Here is a 23,613-nt window from a genome sequence, read left to right as displayed (position 1 = left end):
GCCAGGACCATTATCTGTTTTTAACTGTTTTGGAACGCCCACAGTGGCAAAATTTTATAAGCAATGAGCTATAACATCTTTAGTTTTTTCTCCCGCATGAAGGGAGCCCATTAAAAATCCGGAAGAAGTATCAAGTGTAACATGCAAATATTTTAATTTTCCAAATTCTGGCAATTGTGTGACGTCCATCTGCCAAATATGGTTAGGTATCAGTCCTCTAGGATTGACTCCAAGATTAACTTGTGGTAAGAAGGTCATACAATTTTGACATTATTTTATTATGTGTCTGGCTTGTTCCTTAGTTACTTTAAAACGCTTTTGTAAAGTATTAGCATTTACATGAAACCTTTTATGAAAATTTGTAGCTCCTTCTAGTGTAGAGAAAATATGTATGTCATGTGTAGTTTTATCTGCTAAATCATTGCCCAAACTAAGGGCTCCAGGCAATCCTGCATGTGCCCTGATATGTCCTATAAAGAATGGATCTTTTCTGTCCCAGATTAAACTTTGTATAGTGGAAAACAAAGAGAAAACAGTAGAGGAAGGAGAAATCCTACCAGCATCTTCAAGGGATACTATAGCATTAACTATATACTATCAGAAAATAAATTAAATACAGAATCTTTAAACATCACAAAAGCTTATAATACTGCATTAAGCTCTACCTTTTGAGCTGATTGTTTGGGTACTAAAAATGTAAAAGTTTGATCGGGGTAACTACTGCTGCTGTACCATTATTTGACCCATCAGTGAATATATTTGGAGCATTCATGATAGGTGTTTTTCTTGTCATTTTTGGAAAAATTACAGGATGTGATGACTAAAAAGACAATAAAGGATTAGATGGTAAGTGATTATGAAATAAAACATTAGATTTACACATGATTATTGCCCAAGTATTTAACTCATTAGCTAACTCATCAATTTGATCCATAGTATATGGAGTAATAATTTTATTGGGAGAAATTCCAAACACTCCCTTCACTGCTTTTATTCCTTTGAGTATTAATTGTCCTACAGCCTTAGGATACCTAGTACGAATAGTGTTAGGAGAATAAGATAAATGTATCCACCATAATGGACCTTCTTGCCAAAATACTCCTGTAGGAATATTTTTTTGTTGGTAGTACAATAAATAACAAAGGCAAACATATCAATTCTATCCAAATGCATATTTTCCATATGTCTGAATAATTTTTAATGCCTTTCTTGGTTTAGGAGTTAACATGCGGGGTGAATTTGGATCTGATGGACCTTTTAGAATATCAAATAAAGGTCCCAACTCTCCTGTTGGTATGCCTAGATAAGGCCTTATCCAATTTATGTCTCCCAATAACTTTTGAAAGTCGTTAAATGATTTGAGTTGATCTACTCGTATTTGAATTTTTGGTGGACAGACCATGGTTGAGGATAATAGAACTCCTAGATAATTAATTGGAAAATTTAATTGTACTTTATCTTTTGCTATCTCTAGATTATAATTTTTTAATAAGTTTGTAAGTGTGGCATAACATTCCAGCAATGTGTTTTTATCTTTATGTGCTAAAAATACATCATCCATATAGTGAAATATTTGTAGTTCAGGATTTTGATTTCTAAGTGGCTGAATTGCTTTGTTAACGTAGATTTGACACATAGTTGGACTGTTAGCCATCCCTTGAGGGAGTACATTCCATTCATATCTCTGATCAGGACCTTCATGATTTAGTGCAGGGATAGTAAATGCAAAACGTGGACTATCCTCGGGATGAATTGGAATTGAAAAAAAAAAACAATCTTTAATACCTATAGCTAAAACATGCCAGGTTTTTGGCAGAGTAGACAATTGAGGAATCCCTGATTGAGCAGGTCCCATAATAACCATCTCATTATTAATGGCTCTTAAATCCTACAATAATCTCCATTTACCAGATTTCTTTTTGATGACAAAAATGTGAGTATTATGGGGAGATACGGAAGGTTGTATATGTCCTTCCGCTAATTGTTGTTGGACCAGATCATGGGCTACTTGTATCTTTTCTTTAGTCAGGGGCCACTGAGGAACCCACACTGGTCTTTCTGATTTCCAAGTAATTTTGATTGTCTCAGTGGCCCTTTCTGAAAGTCCAACCCATGTCTGTCTGTTCCTTGATCTATTTGTATTGGTACTGCTATACCTTGTTCTTGTTCTCCTAATCTTTTTTCTTTCTAAAACCTTGTCTAGCTCTAGTAGTGGGCGCTTAGGGTTGATGTTATTTGTTAACGTCAAACCTAATTGATCTAGGACATCTCATCCCCATAAATTTATAGGAAGATGATCCAATACATATGGCTGTATAGTTCCTTCAACATCCTTCAGGATCCTTCCAATCTAATACCATTGCACTTCTATGGGGATTAGTCTCCACTCCTAGGCCTTGAAGCGTTTGAGTGGCTTGTTGTAATGGCCAATGTTTTGGCCATTCTTGACGAGATATGATGCTAAGGTCAGCACCTGTGTCCAGCAGCCCATTAAATTCATATCCTTGAGTATTTAGTTTTAGCATTGGGCGAGAATCTAAATTTAAACACAGCATAGCCCAGTCTACACCTGTGAAGCCTAATCCCCTGGAACCTCTTTCTACACTACATCTAGAAAATTTATTATGTAGGCTGGGTATTATTAACAACTGTGCTATTCTATCTCCTGGTGAAATTACTGATATACCTTTTGGAGAACTAGCTATAATTTTATTTCACCTACATAATCGGGGTCAATTACCCCAGGACTTATCATAAGTCCTTTTAGTGTAGATGAACTACGTCCCAATAATAAGCCTACTGTTCCTTGGGGAAGAAGTCCTTTTACTCCTGTGGGAATGATTTGAACTCCCATCTCTGGAGTTAGTACTGCTCTGGCAGAGGCGCAGATTTCCAACCCTGAGCTCCCTCGGGTTTGTCTGATGAGGGATTTAATGGACAATGTGTCCTGGGCACTACCCTGATGGTGTTGCTGGGTTCCTCCACTGCCCTGTATATTTGTGGTTGTGGGCCCCGGAGCATTGGGGCCCTCTGTCCATTTTTTGGCAATGGAGCCTGATGCCTTTCTCCACGATATTGTGGGTAAATACCTGGTCCTTGTCCGTTTTTTGATAAGGGAGTACCCTCTATGGTGGTTTGAGAACGGCATTCATTAGCCCAATGTCTCCCTCTATGGCATCGTGGGCAAATACCTGGTATTCTATTCCTTTGATACCTAGCTTTGTTAAACCCTCCTCCTATGGGGCAACTGCTTTTAAAATTTCCTGTTTGTTCACAATTGTAGCATGTTTTTGGCCTGGTATCTAAAGCCTGTTGTACTGCAGCTGCCAAGACTTGCCCTTGTTCATTAATATCTCTACATAATTTAATATATGTGTTTAAATCTTCATGTCTCCATGGTCTAATGACCTCTCTGCAGCAACGATTTGCTTGGTCATAAGCCAGTTGTTTTATTAATGGCATTACCTGTTCTGTATCCCCAAAAATTCTGAAAGCTGTTTGAATAAGCCTATCTACAAATTCAGCGTAAGGTTCATTAGTTCTCTGTATTACCTTAGATAGCTGTCCTTGTAAATCTCCATGTCCTTGTAAAGTCTTCCATGCCCTAACTGTGTCTGCAGCAATTTGTGCATATATAGCAGGATCATATTCTATTTGTTGCCGTTGACCCTCATAAGGTTCTTTTCCTAATAAGATATCTAGATTTCTTTGAGGGTAACCGGCTGCTGCATTTCGCCTAGCTGTCTCCGTGCAAAATTCCTCATTGGCAACCTTCCATAACAAATATTGTCCTCCATTTAGCACAGATTTACACATGCTAGCCCAATCTGCTGGCGTCATGTCCAAGTTGGTAATGGATTTGACCATGCTTACCATGAAGGGTGCTTGGGGACCATAGGTTGTTACAGCCTCCTTTAACTGCTTCACTGTTTTGAAATCTAAAGCACAGTGAATTCGCTGCCCTCCTACCTGTTCAAGTACAGGGCATGCTAATCCTTGAGGTCCTGTCTCAGGATCCCATTTATCAACTACGGGGGTTGAGGGCCACTCAGCTATCTCCATAGGTGGAGCTGTTGGTTGAATACGCCCTCTGGTGATAGAACGGAGTTAGTAGAAGCCTGCTGTTGTAGCCTTTTTCCTAATAGCCCCTTTTCTTTTAAATTTTCTTCCTCTGTCTGACTAGCTCGAGAGACCTTCTCTTTTGCTTGATCTAAAATGTCTTTCTCCATGGTCTGAACCTCTAACAATGTACTTAACACTCTTTCGGTTTGTTTTTTACTAATTTCTAATCTACTATAAAGATAACGCAACCCAATAAGATAACACAAAACAAAACCGAAACTGAATGAAACAAAAACGGAATAAAAAATCTTTATATCAATTTTCTCTTCCTCAGGGCTGACAAACTTCAAACCTTGAGCCAACCATTTTTCCCAGTTTGCCTGAGAAATTTCTAGGGATAAGCAGCTTGAAACAAAAAGAAAATAAATCCAAACAAGAACACATTGTTTTTTGAAATAGTCACCCATTCTCTCACCTTCCCTGAGGGGCAAGTAATTTCACTTACCTCCATGTTTCAGATGTTCCCCGTCCGGGCCACCAAATGCTGCAGTCTGGCTGGGTACAAAATCACGAGCCACCACACACCTTGTAGATTCAAACAGCAACTCTTTATTCCCGAACTCACACCTGCACTCTACATGCACGTTCTGCGAGAATCCACATGCACTCTGCATCCCAAATACTCTCTGAATCCTGTGAGAACTCAACCGGGAACTCAAGGAGCTGGCGGTCGCCTGAGGCAGCAGGATATGCCCTATTCCCAGCAGGGTTCACCTTAAACCTGGAACTGCCCAAAACCCAAGGAGTGGGATACTCCTTATTTCCAGCAGGATACACCCTAAACCTGGACCCACCCTAATCCAGCAGGATCCTCCCTAAACCGGGATCCACCCTGGTCCTTGAGCAGGGTCACCTTACTCAAAGAAGCCCATTTCCACAATGGAGAGTCCTCCCCCTAAGCAACATGGGGTAGGCTGACAAGGAAATTGCCATGTGTCATTCTTACTTAGCTATGGCTCTCAGCACTGTACCACTGAGCTACACTGCCAATCTGGGATAATTTTTTTTAAATAACTAACATTTTAAAATTATATATATATTTTAGTTTTAGGTGGACACACTATCTTTATTTTGTTTTTATGTGGTTCTGAGAATCGAACCCAGTGCCTCACTCATGCTAGGCGAGCGTGCTGCCACTTGAGCCACATTCCCAGCCCTGGGATGCCGCAGTCTGGCTGGGCACAATTCAGGAGCCACTTGTCAAAAGAAACTAACTTTATTTTTAGAACTACAAACGCCAAACAAAACAGCTCCTCAGGAAAAAACCCTCAGAGCCCAACTGCCACCACCGGCTTACCCAAGCCTCTCACCCCCACACAAACCTCACCACCTCCCACAATCCTCCTGCTCTTGAGGCTGATTGGCTGGGTTGTGTGGGCGGAGCCAAAGAAGTCCCCTAATGAGCAGCTCCGTGGCAGAGCCAATTAGCTAGATGTTGCTGGGGCCGCTGTGAGCCAATCATCAGCTGGCAGTCTGAAGGGCAGGGAAACAGCCCAATGAACATCACCGCAGAGGAGCCAATCAGCTAGATGTTGCTGGGGCCGCTGTGAGCCAATCATCAGCCGGCAGCTGGAAGTTTGCTGGCAGCTGGAAGTTTGCTGGGGCCCATTTGGCTGTGGCTCTCAACATCTCCCCCTCTCTGTTTAAACAACAAGCATGTGGCTTAGGGACCGTGCCTGCCTTAGGTTGTCCAATACTACATATGGTCCTTGCCCATCTTCGGATGAGCTGACCTCAGGGCATCAGCCTCCTGTCTTAGGTTGGTACCACTGTAATTGGATCTTACCCATCATTGACTACCGGTCCAGTATACAGCCACACCTGTGGAGAGGTCTTTGTCATGACAAGCAGAAGGGAGGAAGATACACCAAGCCAATTGACGGCTCTTGTTGGAAAAATTGTACAACCGATGACATCATCAGTAAAAATACTCCAACACTACCACAAGTCACTGCACCAACAGATAGTTCACAATGCATACAAGTGAGTTCACAATGCATACAAGTGATACATAGTCCAGGCAAGTTCTGCAAGCAGTTCAGTGATGGCTATTGCAGAAACTGTAGATTAGTTTTATCTTTGTCTTCACCGGCACTGGGATGAAGATAGGAATTCTAGCAATAATGGCTAAAGAAAAAATTATGTAACATTCCAGAAGGCACTAAAAGAAAACAATTTTCTTAACAATTTACATTATCTTGAAGAGAATTATTAAATATAATGAAAAGGAAAGGTGAAAGTAAACAAACAGATCTGTTAACCTTCTTTTTTGTTTACATATTAAAACAATTCTTAACAGTTATTTACCCAATTTAAATTAAACCATTTAAATCATGTGAATAAAAAAATATTTGGATCCATTTTTTCATGAGCGCTCATCATGTATGATATATGGACATACGTACATTCAAACATAACACAAAACACAAGTGTGCACACATAATATAATACATACAACACATAACATAATAGTAAAGGCCTTATAACTTTTTACAGGTGAAATCTCCATTGCAATGTTTAAAAACTCTATAGTCAAAAAAAAAAAAATAGAACTGATTAGCAAAACATTAACTTAGGTCTGTATGAGCTTAAAAAACAAAATAGAACTTCATGATATGGGAAAGGGCAATAATAAAATAGATATTGAAAAAAGCATCCTGGTTCTGTCGCAGATGTAAGGATAGCCAAATTGGAGTTTTGGATATCAGCTGTTATGGATTTGAGCCAAATCATCTTCTTTTTGGTCTGTAGAAATCGCTTTAGTTAATCTCTCTGGAATCCAAATTGGCTGCTGTTCTCCCTGTGGAAACACACAAACAGGCCCCCGACTCCAGATAATCACTGGTTCAGGACTTTAATTACTCTCTCCGGAATCCAAATCGGCTGCTGTTCTTCCTGTGGAAACACACAAACAGACCCCCGACTCCAGACAATCACTAGGTCAGGACCTTGGTTAATCTCTCTGGAATCCAAATCGGCTGCTGTTCTTCCTGTGGAAACACACAAACAGACCCCCGACTCCAGACAATTAATGGGTCAGGACCTTTCCATTGTCCTGTTAGAATATCTTTCCAAAGTACCTTGGGCTTATGTACATTTTTTGGACACATATGCCTTTCTGCAGCACTAAGTCCTGATGAATCCAAACTTAAAAAGTTTAGAGTAAAAAGGGTTATTTTAAGTTTATCTTTGGGGGATATATACCCCTTTCCATTTCCGTCTTTTTGCTTTAATAAGTACATTTTAATAGTTTGATGAGCTCTTTCAACTATGCCTTGTCCCTGTGGATTGTATGGGATTCCTGTTATATGAGTAATGCCAAATGATGAGCAAAATTGTTTAAAAGAGGTAGAAGTATAACCAGGGGCATTATCTGTTTTTAACTGTTTTGGAATGCCCACAGTGGCAAAATTTTATAAGCAATGAGCTATAACATCTTTAGTTTTTTCTCCGGCATGAAGGGAGCCCATCAAAAATCCGGAAGAAGTATCAAGTGTAACATGCAAATATTTTAATTTTCCAAATTCTGGCAATTGTGTGACGTCCATCTGCCAAATATGGTTAGGTATCAATCCTCTAGGATTGACTCCAAGATTAACTTGTGGTAAAAAGGTCACACAATTTTGACATTGTTTTATTATTTGTCGAGCTTGTTCCTTAGTTATTTTAAAACGCTTTTGTAAAGTATTAGCATTGACATGGAACCTTTTATGAAAATTTATAGCTTCTTCTAGTGTAGAGAAAATATGTATGTCATGTGTAGTTTTATCTGCTAAATCATTGCCCAAACTAAGGGCTCCAGGCAATCCTGCATGTGCCCTGATATGTCCTATAAAGAATGGATCTTTTCTGTCCCAGATTAAACTTTGTATAGTGGAACACAAAGAGAAAACAGTAGAAGAAGGGGAAATCCTACCAGCATCTTCAAGGGATACTATAGCATTAACTATATACTGACTATCAGAAAATAAAGGTCCCAATTCTCCTGTTGGAATACCTAGATAAGGCCTTATCCAATTTATGTCTCCTAATAACTTTTGAAAGTCATTAAGTGATTTGAGTTGATCTACTCTTAATTGAATTTTTGGTGGACGGACCATGGTTGAGGATAATAGAACTCCTAAATAATTAATTGGAAAATTTAATTGTACTTTATCTTTTGCTATCTCTAGATTATAATTTTTTAATAAATTTGTAAGTGTGGCATAACATTCTAGCAATGTGTTTTTAGCTTTGTGTGCTAATAATACATCATCCATATAGTGAAATATTTGTAGTTCAGGATTTTGATTTCTAAGTGGCTGGATTACTTTGTTAACATAAATTTGACACATAGTTGGGCTGTTAGCCATCCCTTGAGGGAGTACTTTCCATTCATATCTCTGATCAGGACCTTCATGATTTAGTGCAGGGATAGTAAATGCAAAACGTGGACTATCCTCGGGATGAATTGGAATTGAAAAAAAAAATCTTTAATATCTATAACTAAAACATACCAAGTTTTTGGCAAAGCAGACAATTGAGGAATCCCCGATTGAGCAGGTCCCATAATGACCATTTCATTATTAATGGCTCTTAAATCTTGCAATAATCTCCATTTACCAGATTTCTTTTTGATGACAAAAATGGGAGTATTATGGGGAGATACAGAAGGTTGTGTATGTCCTTCCGCTAATTGTTCTTTGACCAGATCATGGGCTACTTGTATCTTTTCTTTAATCAAGGGCCACTTTGGAACCCATACTGGTCTTTCTGATTTCCATGTAATTTTTATTGTCTCAGTGGCCCTTTGTGAAAATCCAGCCCATGTCTGTCTGTTCCTTGATCTATTTGTATTGGTGCTGCTATACCTTGTTCTTGTTTTTCTAATCTTTTTCCTTTCCTAAAACCTTGTCTAGCCATAATAGTGGGTGCATTTTGATTGATATTATTTGTTAATATCAAACCTAATTGATCTAAGACATCTCGTCCCCATAAATTTACGGGAAGATGATCCAATACATATGGCTGTATAGTTCCTTCACATCCTTCAGGATCCTTCCAATCTAATACCATTGCGCTTCTATCGGGATTAGTCGCCACTCCTAGGCCTCGAAGCGTTTGAGTGGCTTGTTGTAATGGCCAATGTTTTGGCCATTCTTGAGGAGAGATGATGCTAAGGTCTGCACCTGTATCCAGTAGCCCATTAAATTCATGTCCTTGAATATTTAGTTTTAGCATGGGGCGAGAATCTAAATTTAAAGAAAGCATAGCCCAATCTACACCTGTGGAGCCTAATCCCTTGGAACCTCTTTCTACACTACATCTAGAAAATTTATCATGTAGGCTTGGTATTATTAGTAACTGTGCTATTCTATCTCCTGGTGAAATTACTGATATACCCTTTGGAGAACTGGCTATAATTTTTATTTCACCTTCATAATCGGGATCAATTACCCCAGGACTTATCAAAAGTCCTTTTAGAGTAGAAGAGCTGCGTCCCAATAATAAGCCTACTGTTCCTTTGGGAAGAGGTCCTTTTACCCCTGTGGGAATGATTTGAACTCCCATCTCTGGAGTTAGTACTGATCTGGCGGAGGTGCAGATGTCCAACCCTGCGCTCCCTCTGGTTTGTCTGATGAGGGATCTGATGGACAATGTGTCCTGGTCACTACCCTGATGGGGTTGCTGGGTTCCTCCAGTGCTCCGTATATTTGTGGTTTGGGGCCCCGGAGCATTGGGGCCCTCTGTCCATTTTTTGGCAATGGAGCCCGATGCCTTTCTCCACGATATCGTGGATAAACACTTGGTCCTTGTTCGTTTTTTGATAATGGAGTACCCTCTATGGTGGTTTGAGAATGGCATTCATTAGCCCAATGTAATGGAGTACCCTCTATGGTGGTTTGAGAACGGCATTCATTAGCCCAATGTCTCCCTCTACGGTATCGTGGGCAAATACCCAGTATTCTACTCCTTTGATACCTAGTTTTGTTAAACCCTCCTCCTATGGGGCAATTCCTTTTAAAATGTCCTGTTTGTTGACAATTGTAGCATGTTCTTGGCCTGGCATATAAAGCCTGTTTTACTGCAGCTGCCATGACTTGCTCTTGTTCATTAATGTCTCTACATAATTTAATATATGTGTTTAAATCTTCCTGTTTCCATGGTCTAATGATATCTCTGCACCAACGATTCGCTTGGTCATAAGCCAGTTGTTTTATTAGTGGCATTGCTTGTTCTGTATTCCCCAAAACTCTGGTAGCTTTTGAATAAGCCTATCTAGAAATTCAGCGTAAGTTTCATTAGCTCCTTGTATTATCTTAGATAATTGACCTTGTAAACCTCCATGTCCTTGTAAAGTCTTCCATGCCTTAACTGCATCTACAGCAATTTGTCAATATACACCAGGATCATATGCAATTTGTTGCTGCCGATCCTCATAAGGTCCCTTTCCTAACAACATATCTAGATTTCTCTGAGGATAACCAGCTGCTGCATTTCGCCTAGCCGTCTCCTTGCAAAATTCCTCATTGGCAACCTTCCATAACAGGTATTGTCCTCCATTTAGCACAGCTTTACACATATTAGCCCAATCTGCTGGCGTCATGTTTTAAGTTGGTAATGGATTCGACCAAGCTTACAGTGAAGGGTGCTTGAGGACCATAGGTTGTTACAGCCTCTTTTAGCTCCTTCACTGTTTTGAAATTTAAACCCTGGTAAATTCGCTGCCCTCCTACCTCAAATACAGGGCATACTTGAGATCCTGTCTCAGGATCCCAAGTATCAACCGCGGAGGTTGGGAGCCTTCTAGCATATGGAGGTGGTGCTGTTGATTGGACACTTATGCCCTCTGGTGACAGCATGCTGTTAGTAGCAGTCTCCTGTAGAGGTGGTGCTGTTGGTTGGACACTTATACCCTCTGGTGACAGCATGCTGTTAGTAGCAGTCTCCTGTAGAGGTGGTGCTGTTGATTGGACACTTATGCCCTCTGGTGACAGCATGCTGTTAGTAGCAGTCTCCTGTAGAGGTGGTACTGTTGGTTGGACACTTACGCTCTCTGGTAGAAAGGTGTTAGTAGCAGTCTCCTGTGGTAACTTTTCCCCTGATGGCTTTTTCTGCTCTAAACTTCCTTCCTCTGTCTCACTAGCTCGAAAGACCTTCTCTTTTACTTGAATCAATATGTCTTCTCCTTCCTCTACCTTTGTCTGAATTGAAGGCTTTGGACTAAGCAAACCAGATACGAACGTCCACAATGGCAATGTGCCAACTGGCAGAGTCCCTGGGTTGTTCTTTTCTATTCTTTTAAAATCTTTACCATGATGGTCCCACTGTGATATATTTAACAACTCCTCCTTAAAAGGCCATGGGCTACATTGTTGTATTGTATCAACGTATGCCCTGACTGCTCTTGATTTTACTGGGATGTCTCCTTCCTCTAACAATTTACTTAACAGTCTTTCGGTTTGTTTTTTACTAATTGCTGATCCCGTATTTTTACTATAATACAACCCAACAAGATAACCCCAAACAAAACCGAGGCAGAATGAAATAAAAATGGAACCACACAAAATCATTATATCAGCCTTTCTATCCTCCTGAAATGTGCATCCGTCCTTTCTCCCTATCTGTTCCTCAGACGCAAATAGTTTTTCCTCAGATGTGAGCGGTTTTTCTTCCGTCTCACTCATCTCCAGGGACAGGCAACTTAAAACAAAAATGAAGCAAAACAAAAGAGGAATCTTAGAATGGCTATCCATCCTCTCGCCCTGCCCTCAGGGGCGAGCAGTTTACTGACCCTCAGTCTCTCCCCGTGCGAGCCACCAAATGCCGCAGTCTGGCTGGGCACAATTCAGGAGCCACTTGTCAAAAGAAACTAACTTTATTTTTAGAACTACAAACGCCAAACAAAACCGCTCCTCAGGAAAAAACCCTCAGAGCCCAACTGCCACCACCGGCTTCCCACAAGCCTCTCACCCACACAAGCCTCACCACCTCCCACAATCCTCCTGCTCTTGAGGCTGATTGGCAGGGTCGTGTGGGCGGAGCCAAAGAAGTCCCCTAATGAGCAGCTCCGTGGAGGATCCAATCAGCTAGATTTTGCTGGGGCCGCTGTGAGCCAATCATCAGCTGGCAGTCTGAAGGGCAGGGAAACAGCCCAATGAACATCACCACAGAGGAGCCAATCAGCTAGATGTTGCTGGGGCCGCTGTGAACCAATCATCAGCTGGCAGTCTGAAGGGCAGGGAAACAGCCCAATGAACATCACCGCAGAGGAGCCAATCAGCTAGATGTTGCTGGGACCGCTGTGAGCCAATCATCAGCCGGCAGCTGGAAGTTTGCTGGCAGCTGGAAGTTTGCTGGGGCCCATTTGGCTGTGGCTCTCAACACTGGGATAATTTTTTTAATACTTATTTTTAATCATCTCTGCTGTTTCTTAGCTCATAGAATAGCCAATGAGAGTGCTGATGCTTGCTTAGTAAATGTCAGCTTTTAATGTGGCTCAGTGAGGAAGACCAGGGTGATAATGGCAAAATTTTTTTTTTTTGACTTAAGATTTTTAACTGTATTATTCAAGTACATACTTTTTACAAAGAGCTGCAAGAAATAAAAGGTGAATCAGAAACAAGTTCTGCCTTGGAATGGAATATGTTCTTAGAACAGTTTGTAAAGGACAAATAATGGTTGTTTGCCCTTGTACGTACATGCCCCATCTTAGTTTTGCAAAAATAGGGCGTTAGAGGTTGTTTGCAAGGTTATTGGGGAGATCAGATGTATAAGGACAGAGTCATTCAAGATTTAATGTGGTGAATTTCAAAGCCCCAGGGATTTGAGAGCACATTTTGTACTTGAGGTGAGCTGGGGAAAGGTTCTGAGAATGGTGGTAGCAACTGAGCTGGGCCCTAAAAGGGGAACGGTGGCTTTTGACAGGGGACTTCTGAGTGGAGGGTGGGATTGCATTTCAAAAGGAAAAAACAATCTGAAGCAAGGTCTGATAAAAGAGAAAAACTGGCTATGATGGGAGCAAAAGTAGTTTCCATTTGGCTGGAATTTAGGGGAGTACAAGTAAGTTGGGGCCAATTTGTGTAGGGTCTTAAATATCAGGCTGAGGTGTTTGGACTTAATTCAGTGGACAGTGGGGAGCCACTGAAGTTTTTGAGTAATATAATCTGAGCCATGCTTTTGGAAGGTTGATCTGGTAACATGTCAGTAATGAAGTAACAAAAAAATGAAAGTATTTTCCATTGTTGGATTACTTTTGCTTTCTGTGTAAGCAGCTAAAATAATGTGAACTTAATTTAGTTATCAAATAACACTAAGAATCTTCACTAATGAGTATGTATGAAAAAATCATTTATGTTTTCATATCCAACTAGTCTGAAAATTGGTTGAGGCTTTATTCACCTGGTGGTTCTAGTTCTAATTTTTGCATTCATACTCTTCTTGTGAATTATACACCACAGATAATCTTCCAAAAATATGGTTTCTTCTGAATGTTGTATTGTACTGCTGGAAAAGCCTTAAATACTGTTCTTTTTGACTGCTAAGTAAAATCCAGGTATTATAACCCAGCAACGGAGGCCCATCCGTGTTCGTTTCTCCTGCTCACACAAATTGTTAGTAAGATTGCTTGTGATTTTCCACTTCTTTGTCTCATGTACTTTATAGCTCTTGTGACCATCACAGATGCAGAGAGGGGAAAAACATTGCGTGACAAGAGCAGATTCTGGCAGAGCAAGTACAAAAGTTGTATCATTGTTCAAGTATCTTTTGTACTTGCTGTGTACCAGGTATTGTGCCAGATCAGGGGGATACGTAGGGCCTACAGTCTAAAGAGAGAAACATTATCAAGGAAGAGTGCTTTGGAGCCCTTTGAGAGAGTATAATGGGGGAAGGAGTGAAGCTCATTTGGAATGGCTTGTCAGGAGGGTCTTGTGGAGGAAGTGAATTTTAAACTCAAAATTGAGATTCAAGATCATGCTGGCAAGGCAAAGAGTAGAGAGAACAGTGTTTTTCCAGGCCCCTCAGGGGGAAGAGAATTCGGGAGTATTTGATGACCTGGAAGATCATTGTGGCCAGAATGTATTTTGATTACTGGGGAGTAAAATGAAGCTAGAAGAGTAAGTGGTCAGATCATAATAACCTTTAGACCATATTGGATTTTGCATTTTACATAAAGTACATTGGGAAAAAAATGGCATTGGAGGGCTTTTGAATTGAAGATCGACACAATCCAACATCAATCATAGACTGACAGTCTAACCACTTACCGTCATTTCCACTATGCCTACCTGAGTTCTAAATCTATGAGTTAACTAGCCCCTGCTTCCACCCTTGCAGCCTTGCAGCCTATTCTCAACATAGCTCTGTTTTATTTGAAAATGTTTGAGCATGGCTCCCTTCTCTTTCTGATCTTCTATGGGTTTCCCATTTTATTCAGAGTAAAAGTCAGAAGTATGCTCTCCCCTCAGGCACTTGTTTATGTTTTACTTGGGATGGTTTTTCTGTAAATATACATGTTTCACTTCTAACCTCCTTCTGGTCTTTATACAACTGGGGAATCCATCCCTGGCTGCTGTTTAACACCACACCCCACCTCTGCCTATCTTTTCCTACTTCCTTTTTCACCAAAATGCTTACTGCCCTCTGCTGTAACACTATTCTAGAACATAAGTTTCACTATGTAAAGGATTTTGTCAGAGTTTTGTGTGTTCATGTAGAGTGCTGCATATTACAGGCAGTCAGTAAATATTAGTTGAGTGAATTACTGTACTAATAGAGTATGGCTTGGCAGTCTAGAACGTAAGCTGGGAGACAAAAGGTTCTGAATCTAGAGGAAAGATGATGGTGGAGGATTCAAGGTGTATATTGGAGATGGATTCAACAGGATCGTTCATAATAACAACTCAGGTTTTTGCATAGATTCAGTGTTTCTTACACTAAATTGCTGGGAAACATCAGTGTTAGCTAGTAATTAGTCATCATTTGGTTTGTGTCTATTGGATGTTGCTGTGTTCTCTGATGGCTCCAGAGTGTGGTGAATGCTAGTAGGAAGTTGATACTATTTTAACTATTTAAAATATTCAGATCTTAATATTTATTTATTTTAAAATGTGGTGCTGGGGATCAAACTCAGGGCCTCATGTATGCTAGGCAAGAGCTCTCCCACCCTTGTACACTTTTAAAGTGGAGCATAGTGTGCAGTTGTAAAATGTGTGTGATGGTTAATTTAAGCACCCTAGGGTGGTGGGTCTCAACTGGGCATGAACTTGCCTATCCCACACCTTTGCTCCCCAGGGAACATTTGGCAACATCTGGAGACATTTTTTATTGTCACAAATTGTATATTGATGCTAGTGGCACCTGGTGATTAGATGCTTAATATTCTAAGTGTACAAGTTAGCCCTCCTCCCTTCCCCCAATAGAATCATCTGATCCAAAATGTCAGTAGTGCTGAGTCGAGAAACCATGTTTTAGAAATTAAATTCTGGCTTCATCTTAGGTCAGTGCTAAATCATGATGCTGCAATCCATAGACTTGCACAGTGTCTAGATAACAAGAAATTATATACCTGGTCTTCCTTAACTTTTACAAACATACCATAACTGATCCACTGTTGTGTACATGCACATAAATCCACTTGAAAGCTCTACTTTCAGAATGTGGGAAGGTGTTCATTCATATGGTCTGGCTGTCTTGACAGTTGTCTTTGGGTCTCGCAGCAGATTTTCTGTCTCTTCTTTGTGCAACACTGTCTGCTGAGGGTGGATTTTTGTTCTCTGAAAGCATTGTGATGAGTAAGTGATTGGGAAATAATTCCAGGATGAAATTGAAATATGGCTACCAAATAATACTTGGTTGTAAAGGTAGTTTAAAATTATTACTTCCTTTACAAAGTGTTTTTTTTTCCAGTAAATATTGAGAATAAGTGTCATATTCTCGGTTTCAAAGAAAATTTATGTAGATGTTCTATAATGATTTATCAGATGTCACTGTTTAAAAAAGATTGCTGTTGTCTTGGGTCTGGGGAAACACTCTTACATCATTATTAGGAAGTTAGATGGCACAACTTTTGAAGAACATTTATATATTAAATTTTAAATATTTTTCCCTCTCACTTAGGAATTCTTCCCCTAGCTATTTGTTGACAGAAACATTTACACTAGTAAGAAAAGATACACCTACAGTGCTCTTTCTAGAAGTTTTGTTTATAAAGCGGAAAAAATAGAAATAATTCAGTACCTCCAAGAGCACTTTGGTTATAAGCAATGCTATGTACTCCCCCAAATTGAAATGTTTGTATACTGATAGAAAAGAAGATAAAATATATTAAATGGGTGAAAATGAAGTTCCAAGAAGAAAAAGGGCCACAAAAGCTAATATGCATATTATAAAACACACAAAATCACATGTAAAACATGCATAAAAGAGAGACTTGGAGAAATGCCAAGTCATTGGAGTAGGGCAAATGTCCATATTTCACACTTGGTTGATTGTTTTATGATGAGTGTGTATTTAAAGCCATGGATCAGTCACTTACTTTACAGCCAAATGTTTAAAAAAAATTGTTTTGAAACAGCCTTATGTATTAATACATAACAGCTAATAATAACTTTTCCGTGGATCTTTTATTTATATGCTTGAATACTTAAAGTTGGCCTGAGATTCCTAGGGCTTTGTCTTCCATCAGAAGTTATTTGATTTTTTTTTTTTTTTTTGAATTCTTGACTTCAAAGTCCTTACAGTTTAATTAATTTGTCTTAAATCTTGGGCTTTGAAATGTATTGTAGCATGCATGCCTGTATTCATCCTGCAGGTGGCGCAGGTGGTTTCACGGTGTTTCCTCTGTCTCTTGATCACTTGTTAAAATTCCCCTAAGCTAGGAAATCATTTATTTACTGGTTCTGCTTGTACAATGCTTATCATTCATGTAGCTGTTGAAAAGTAAAACTGTTTTATTACTAATATTTCAAAAGCACACGTGGCAGAAAAAATACATCAAGTTCTCAGTACATAATAATGTTGTACCTTATTAATTTTATATTTGTTATCGTCTCTGGGAAAACTTAATCTATTTTAACACTGAATTATACTTTCCAACTCCTTTAAAATTCCAAAACTTCATCAAAACTGGCAATAGAACTGATTTTTTCCATTGGATTCTGTTTGAAGTGCTTCCTTTTCCCTTCTCTTTGTGTGTCTGACTTCCCCCTTCTCCCTTCCTTTCTCTCAGTCTGTCAAGTTCAAGAGCAGCTCAGATGCCATGAATTAAATGAAGCACAAAAGGGGAAAAGGAGACCCTTTTGAAGAACAAAGGCCTCCCATTGGGCTGCCATGTTCTTTTTTGACCAAAAGCGCACCCTGCGTGGTTTCCATTGTTGTCCACATGCCCTGCACATAAGGTAAATACAGCAGATCCTCATTACCTCACGTTTTCCTCCTCTTCCTCCAGTGCCACACACATCCAGTGAAGCTCTAGGTCTTTGATGTTTTTAGGCATTCTTATACAGTTGCTTTAACTCCTATAAAAAACAACAGGGTAGATATGGAAGTGGAGAGCAGAGCATACTAAGTTAAACCCTCCAAGGAGGGAAATTAGCTGTTAGAGAAACTGTAACCCAAGAATGCAAGGCAGGTGGAAGAAGCTGGAGACTCTGCTGCTGTGATTATGCTCTGTGCCTTTTTTTTTTCTTTTTTACCCCCTCTTCTTGTAGATGGATAGCATGCCTTTATTTTATTTATTTTTATGTGGTGCTAAGTATCGAACCCAGTGCCTCACACATGCTAGGCAAGTGCTCTACCGCTGAGCCACAACCCTAGGCCAGAAAGAGCTTCTTACTTCCCATAAATGTGGAGTAGCTGATGACTGGAGGTGTAGACTGTGATTTTGCTTATTTTTATTCTTTCAATCAATAAGTGGCTTGTAATAGGTTGGGAGTGGCAAAGAGATGGAAAGAGTAATAAGAAGAGAAGAAACATTTTTAAAGTATTATTTTAAAATCAAAAAGACTTTCAATATACTACAGAACAAGAGTTGAATTTCTGGCTACAGGTGTCTTTTTTTTTTTTTAATCTAATATTGAACTAGTGGTGAGCAATACATGACTTAATATTCAATAACCATCCTGAATGCTTCCTGAGCCCTGATCTGCCCTTTTAGGATTATAGAGTTCTATAATGATATTCAGTGAGGGTTAAAAGAACATAAAGAATCAATGAGATAATTCCTTGCAGAAAGTGTAGTAGCTACAGTTTATTTTGAAAATTCCATATTCTTACTCTTCTTCCCTACATGGCATTCAAATAAAAATATGTAGCACATTTGACTTTTTTTTTGTAATTTTAAGGATTTCTTTTAACATCGAATGTTTTGACTTCTCATGAACCCTGAAAGTTGCTTTTTAGGAGCCATTCCTCGGTTTCATGGTTTTGGGGCTACAGTAGCCTGCAAGAATCCTTTGGTTTGTACACTTGGCAGCATAACAAAAGACAGAGCTTCTTGGTTTTGTTTTTTTTAATATTTATTTATTTATTTATTTTAGTTCTCGGCGGACACAACATCTTTGTTGGTATGTGGTGCTGAGGATCGAACCCGGGCCGCACGCATGCCAGGCGAGCGCGCTACCACTTGAGCCACATCCCCAGCCCCAAGCTTCTTGTTTTGTAGTGTGTAGGAAATTGCCATTCCTGTGGTCTGTGCAAGATGTTGTAAAGATATGACCAGGAGTCTCAGGAAACAGACAAGCTTGGGGTTCTGGTCTTTTCTGCTTTTGCTTTTGCTCAGATGTTGGCTTGTTTTTCTGGTTTTGCTCCTTGGGATGGCATCTGATAATAGGAGAATTCGCCATTAGGTTGAAATAGCCAGGAACAGTTTTAATACAGGTGCATTTAAACTCTTGCTTTACAGATGGGACAGTTGCAGAGTGACAACTGTGCTCCCCGCCCACGCCCACCCCCACCACCACAAAAAAAGCAGCCTAGGTTTTCCTAAGACTAGGATTGTTTACCATCAATACGTTTGCTTTCTATGTTCTTGTATTTGCTCAGGAAAAAATGCTTTTTCTAGTGAATTGTTTTATTTTTTCTGCAAAATGCCAACATAGTGAATATTACTCCCCTTCCCACCCTTTTTTTGTCTGATAATATCTAACTCTGCTTCCTTGAGTATATTACCACTCAATAGGATTTTGAGAACTCAAACGATAGAACTCAAGCTAACTCCCTGTTCTAAGTCTTCTTTAGAGCCTGGGAGATAAACAGAAGAAGAGTTTGGAAAAGTTTAAGTACTTAGATTTACACAGGCAAATTTTGTTCCATTTGAGTTGTATATGTTGAGATGTAGAGTCTTTCTTAAAAAGTATTAGGACTTCCCAAATTTATAACCTGGGCATTTTTTGTTTTTGTTTTTGGTGCTGGGAATTGAACTCAGGGGCACTCAACCACTGAGCCACATCCCCAGCCCTATTTTGCGTTTTATTTAGAGACAGGGTCTCACTGAGTTGCTTAGCACCTCGCTGTTGCTGAGGTTGGCTTTGAACTCATGATCCTGTTGTCTCAGCCTCCCCAGCTGCTGGGATTACAGGCATGCACCACCATGCCTGGCATAACTTGGGCATTTTAAGATGCAGAAAGAAGTCGCATCTGGGCTTGTTCTTTAGGACGTGGCTTCTCTTTCTCTTGGTCTCTGGCCTGTATCTGCTATGCTTCACTGTCCTGCTGAGAAGGGAGGCAGTTGTTGGGAAGACACCTGGAAGCACTCCTGGGCTTCTGCATCAAAACCTAGTGTAACCTCTGTTAGCATTTCTGACTTGCCAGGTTGGGGGAGCAGTGTATGGATAAGGATTTGAATTTGCAGTCCATTTTTTCTGATTCCTCCTTCTTCCTCCCTTTAATTGGCTTTACATGCTTAATACTGTAAACTAGAGATTCAGAAATGTTAGAATGAAAGAAATGATGGGGTGTGGCAAAGGTAGAACAGTCAGTTAAAGGTTAGTGTTTTAATTTTCCTTGCCTTCCTTCACCTCCTAAATAACCAAGCCTGAACCAGCAGTGTGTGGTTTGTGATCTGTTTCTACACGAAAAAGCAAAGGTATTAAGCTCCTGATTTATTCTCAGTGACCACCAGCTGCTAACTAAATATGTGACCTCCCCTCAGCTAGATTTTCTCATTTCTTATGATATGGGGCACTAAAAAGGTTGATAATTCCCTGACTTCCTTGTGGCTTCTGTACCCACTTTATAAGGCTTATTTTATGTTGAACTTTTTTTGACTACTTTGCATTAGTTGTGTACCTTTTTCTTCAATTATAATCTCTATCATGTAACATTTTACTGTTAATCCATTGCTTTTAAGTCCCTCCCCTGTTGCTTTTAGGTAAGGTTTAGGAGCTTAATGTAGTGTTTGTGGTCAGAGACTGGAACTCTGAAAAATCTGTGTGACCACACACCTAATAGCAGAAATCAGTTGGGCTGTTTTAAATAATTCCTTTTCCTAAATTCTTCCTTTCCTCTCCTTTTTTTTCCTTCTAGGTCTTTGTGGAATTTACTCTTTCTGATAAATTTGTGTAGGAGAGAGAGATGATGCTATTCAAGAGGCAGGTTTCATTTTAAATAGGAAGTTACCCATTCATTTTATGCCATTGTCTTTGTTTCTGATGAGTTTGCTGTGTAATTGGTCTGTATTCTGCCCTGGAAACCAGAAGTCTGCCCACTACTCTGCATTTTAACCCAGTTAGTACCTTTGGTAGGCTTGAGTCTCTGTGGGTCCGACTGTGTTACCCAAAGGGTTGGGAGTTTAGTATTTATTTTGTCATTTGTTGATATATTCCATTTTCTGGACAAACCATGACTTACCATGAAGTTTTGCTTTCTTACAACTCTAGTTCTTTAAAGAATTCTGGTCACTTTTTATAATGCTTCCATCTCTATCCTCCTGCTTTCCTTTACAGTCCTTTCCTGATTTCCACCTGGGGCACGCTTCCAATCATGCATGTCCTGACTTTAGTTGAATTATGATGAGGCCATCAGAAGCAGATACTTTGTGGCTTATTTTAAATCTTCATTGTGGCTATAAATTATATTATTCTAAGATCCAATGGCCATGAAATCTCCTTACTCACTTTTTTCCCCCAAAAAAGTTGTAAGATGGGGCTGAATACTATTTCTGATTCAACTGTTCCAATTTTTCCATTCCCATTTTAAAATGTAAGTGTTGCCTGAGCCTAACTATGCCAATAGGGTTACAGGATCTTTATTATTATTATTTTTTATTATTTTAAGACATCGATGGACCTTTATTTATTTGTTTATATGCAGTGCTGAGAATCGAACCCAGTGTCTCATGCTAAGCAAGTGCTCTATCACTGAGCCACAACCCCAGCCTAGGATCTTTATATTTGAGTCACCTGGCAGAGCTCTGAAAGTTTAGGACAAGAACACCTTTCTTGAATTCTTTTATAGGAATGGTGGGTTTAAATTCTGTCATTTCCTTTCCTCCACAAAGAAAGGATGGAATTAAGAATAATGTTGGTTAGCCGGTTAGCTGGGAATGGTGGTGCATACCTGTAATCCCATCTACTTGAGAGGCTAAAGCAGAAGGATCTCAAGTTGCCTCAGCAAATTAATTAAAAAAAAAAAAAAAAAGACTGGGGGGAGGCTGGGGTTGTAGCTCAGTGGTAGAACACTTGCCTAGCATGTGCGAGGTACTGAGTTCGATCCTCAGCACCACATAAAAATAAATAAAGATATTGTGTCCAACTACTACAACAACAACAACAAATTTTAAAAAAATAAAATAAAAAAGACTGGGAACATAGGTTAGTTGGTGGAGTGCTTGCCTAACACGTGTGAGGCTCGATTTCATTCTCAGCATTATAAAAATGATGATGGCAGTTGGTTAAATAACACACGAAGAACTGTTAAACCCTGAGAAAGACTGGTTTGGGAAACACAACTTATATCTTCTGTTCTGAATTTCTGTACAAGAATACCTTATTGCCCTACAAGTGGTCAGCAGAGACTGCTTTAGATGAATCCTATTTAGCAACTTAAGATTTTATAACAGATGGTGGTTTGGCCACATAACATCCAGAAATTAGTGATACAGGAGCAGAGCATTTCTCTTACAATAGAGAACTAATCTTACATGAGAAGAGTTCAGTTTTTCAGGAAATTCTTTTCTGTTGGAACCATTGACATACTGTGTGGAAGAAACCATTTAAGTCATCTATGCAAGTAAAGACATTTTACCACTACTACTACCTGGACAATGTTGAGGGCCACGGCCAAGTCGGGATGACGCATGGCGTTTTTGCCAGAAGTAGTGGTTGAGAGGTGACGCCAGCGAGCCATTAACATGATGACTTTTGAGTTCCCGTTGAGTTCCAGTTGAGCTCTCGCTGGGATTCCTGAAGAGTTCCCATTGGTTGGGGAGGTGCCGGAGGAGGGATTTTCCGGTTGGTGGTTCCTGGAGGAGCCGCGTGGCGTTCGGGAGAGTTCCCAGGGAGTGTGTGTGGAGGTGCTGGTGGAGTTCAGAAATAAAGTTTGTTCCTGCTTGAGTGGCTCGTGATTTGTGCCCAGCCAGACTGTGGCACGACAAATATGTATATCAAGTGTTAAAACTGAGAACAGAAAGAACAGAAAATATTCAGGAAAAAGCAAAATGTTTGAAACACTGCATGGTACTCCATTAACGTGTAGTATTTTTTTTATAACAGTTAAAAATAAATTGAATTCAAATTTTTTAAAAAATGAGATGTTTTTGGTTCTACTTTGTAATCCAGTAAAGGATGGAAAAGTAAAGGCAGAAATCAGTAAAGAATGGAGAGGGGTGAGGCTGCGTAGTTAGAACGCACGTCACTCTTCACTCTTTATTGTTAGATTCCATAGAGGAGAAGGAAAGAGTGCCCAGGAAGGAAGTGTGGACCAGAATAAGGAGGGGAGAACAGGGCTTGTCCCGTTCTGCTCTGGGAGCTGTGAAATGGCTTAGTGTTCTTAGGTAGATTCTTACTAATAGAAATCCAAAGGGCATGGTTCAGACAGTCTCTTTTTGAAACTGTCCTCTCATTGGAAATGGTGACCTCATGCTCTCTTAGCTTCCTTTCACCCCTCTAGTAACTCCTTTGTTCTCCTAGATGTTGGCCCACATTCAGTGACTCTCAGGAGGCTGAGGCATGAGGATCACAAGCTCAGACCAGCCTCAGTAATTTAGCAAGATCTTGTCTCAAAATAAAAGGTCTGGGGATGTAGCTTTGTGATTAAGTATTAAGTGCTCTGGGTTCAATTACCAGTGGGGGGGGGGGCGGGAGAAAGAAAAAAAAAAGATGTTGACATGGAAGGCTCAGTTGTAGACCTGCATTTCTTTTCATTCTACAACATAGCATTCATACCCATCCCTGTGGCCTCCTCGTTCACTGATGCAGCTGGCTGGAGAGTCCTGTGTCTTGCATTCCACCAAATAACATTTCAGTTGTGAGTCATTCCTCTGCCCTCTCCCTCAGAGGTTCCCAAGTCTAT

The 23,613-nt window shown here is 39.9% G+C and overlaps 1 protein-coding gene across 3 annotated transcripts in view; it reads left to right on the top strand.

Annotated features, from left to right (window-relative positions):
• Positions 1–23,613, top strand: part of POU2F1 (POU class 2 homeobox 1) — a 149,120-nt gene that overhangs the window by 37,339 nt on the left and 88,168 nt on the right. The window contains exon 1 of one of the 3 annotated variants that reach the window (XM_081297293.1): positions 17,479–17,501. The exons of 1 other annotated variant lie outside the window; for it this stretch is intronic. The gene's annotated coding sequence lies outside the window, so the exon portion shown is untranslated. Of the gene's footprint in view, positions 1–17,478; positions 17,502–23,613 lie in introns of those variants that run through there. One more of the 3 variants, XM_081297294.1, reaches the window with a different exon arrangement.

Source organism: Spermophilus citellus, assembly GCF_964194105.1.
Source record: "Spermophilus citellus genome assembly, chromosome: 6".
Classification (NCBI taxonomy): Eukaryota; Metazoa; Chordata; class Mammalia; order Rodentia; family Sciuridae; genus Spermophilus; species Spermophilus citellus.
The sequence above is the reverse complement of the archived record's forward strand: the minus strand, read 5'-3'. Positions and strand labels throughout refer to the sequence as shown.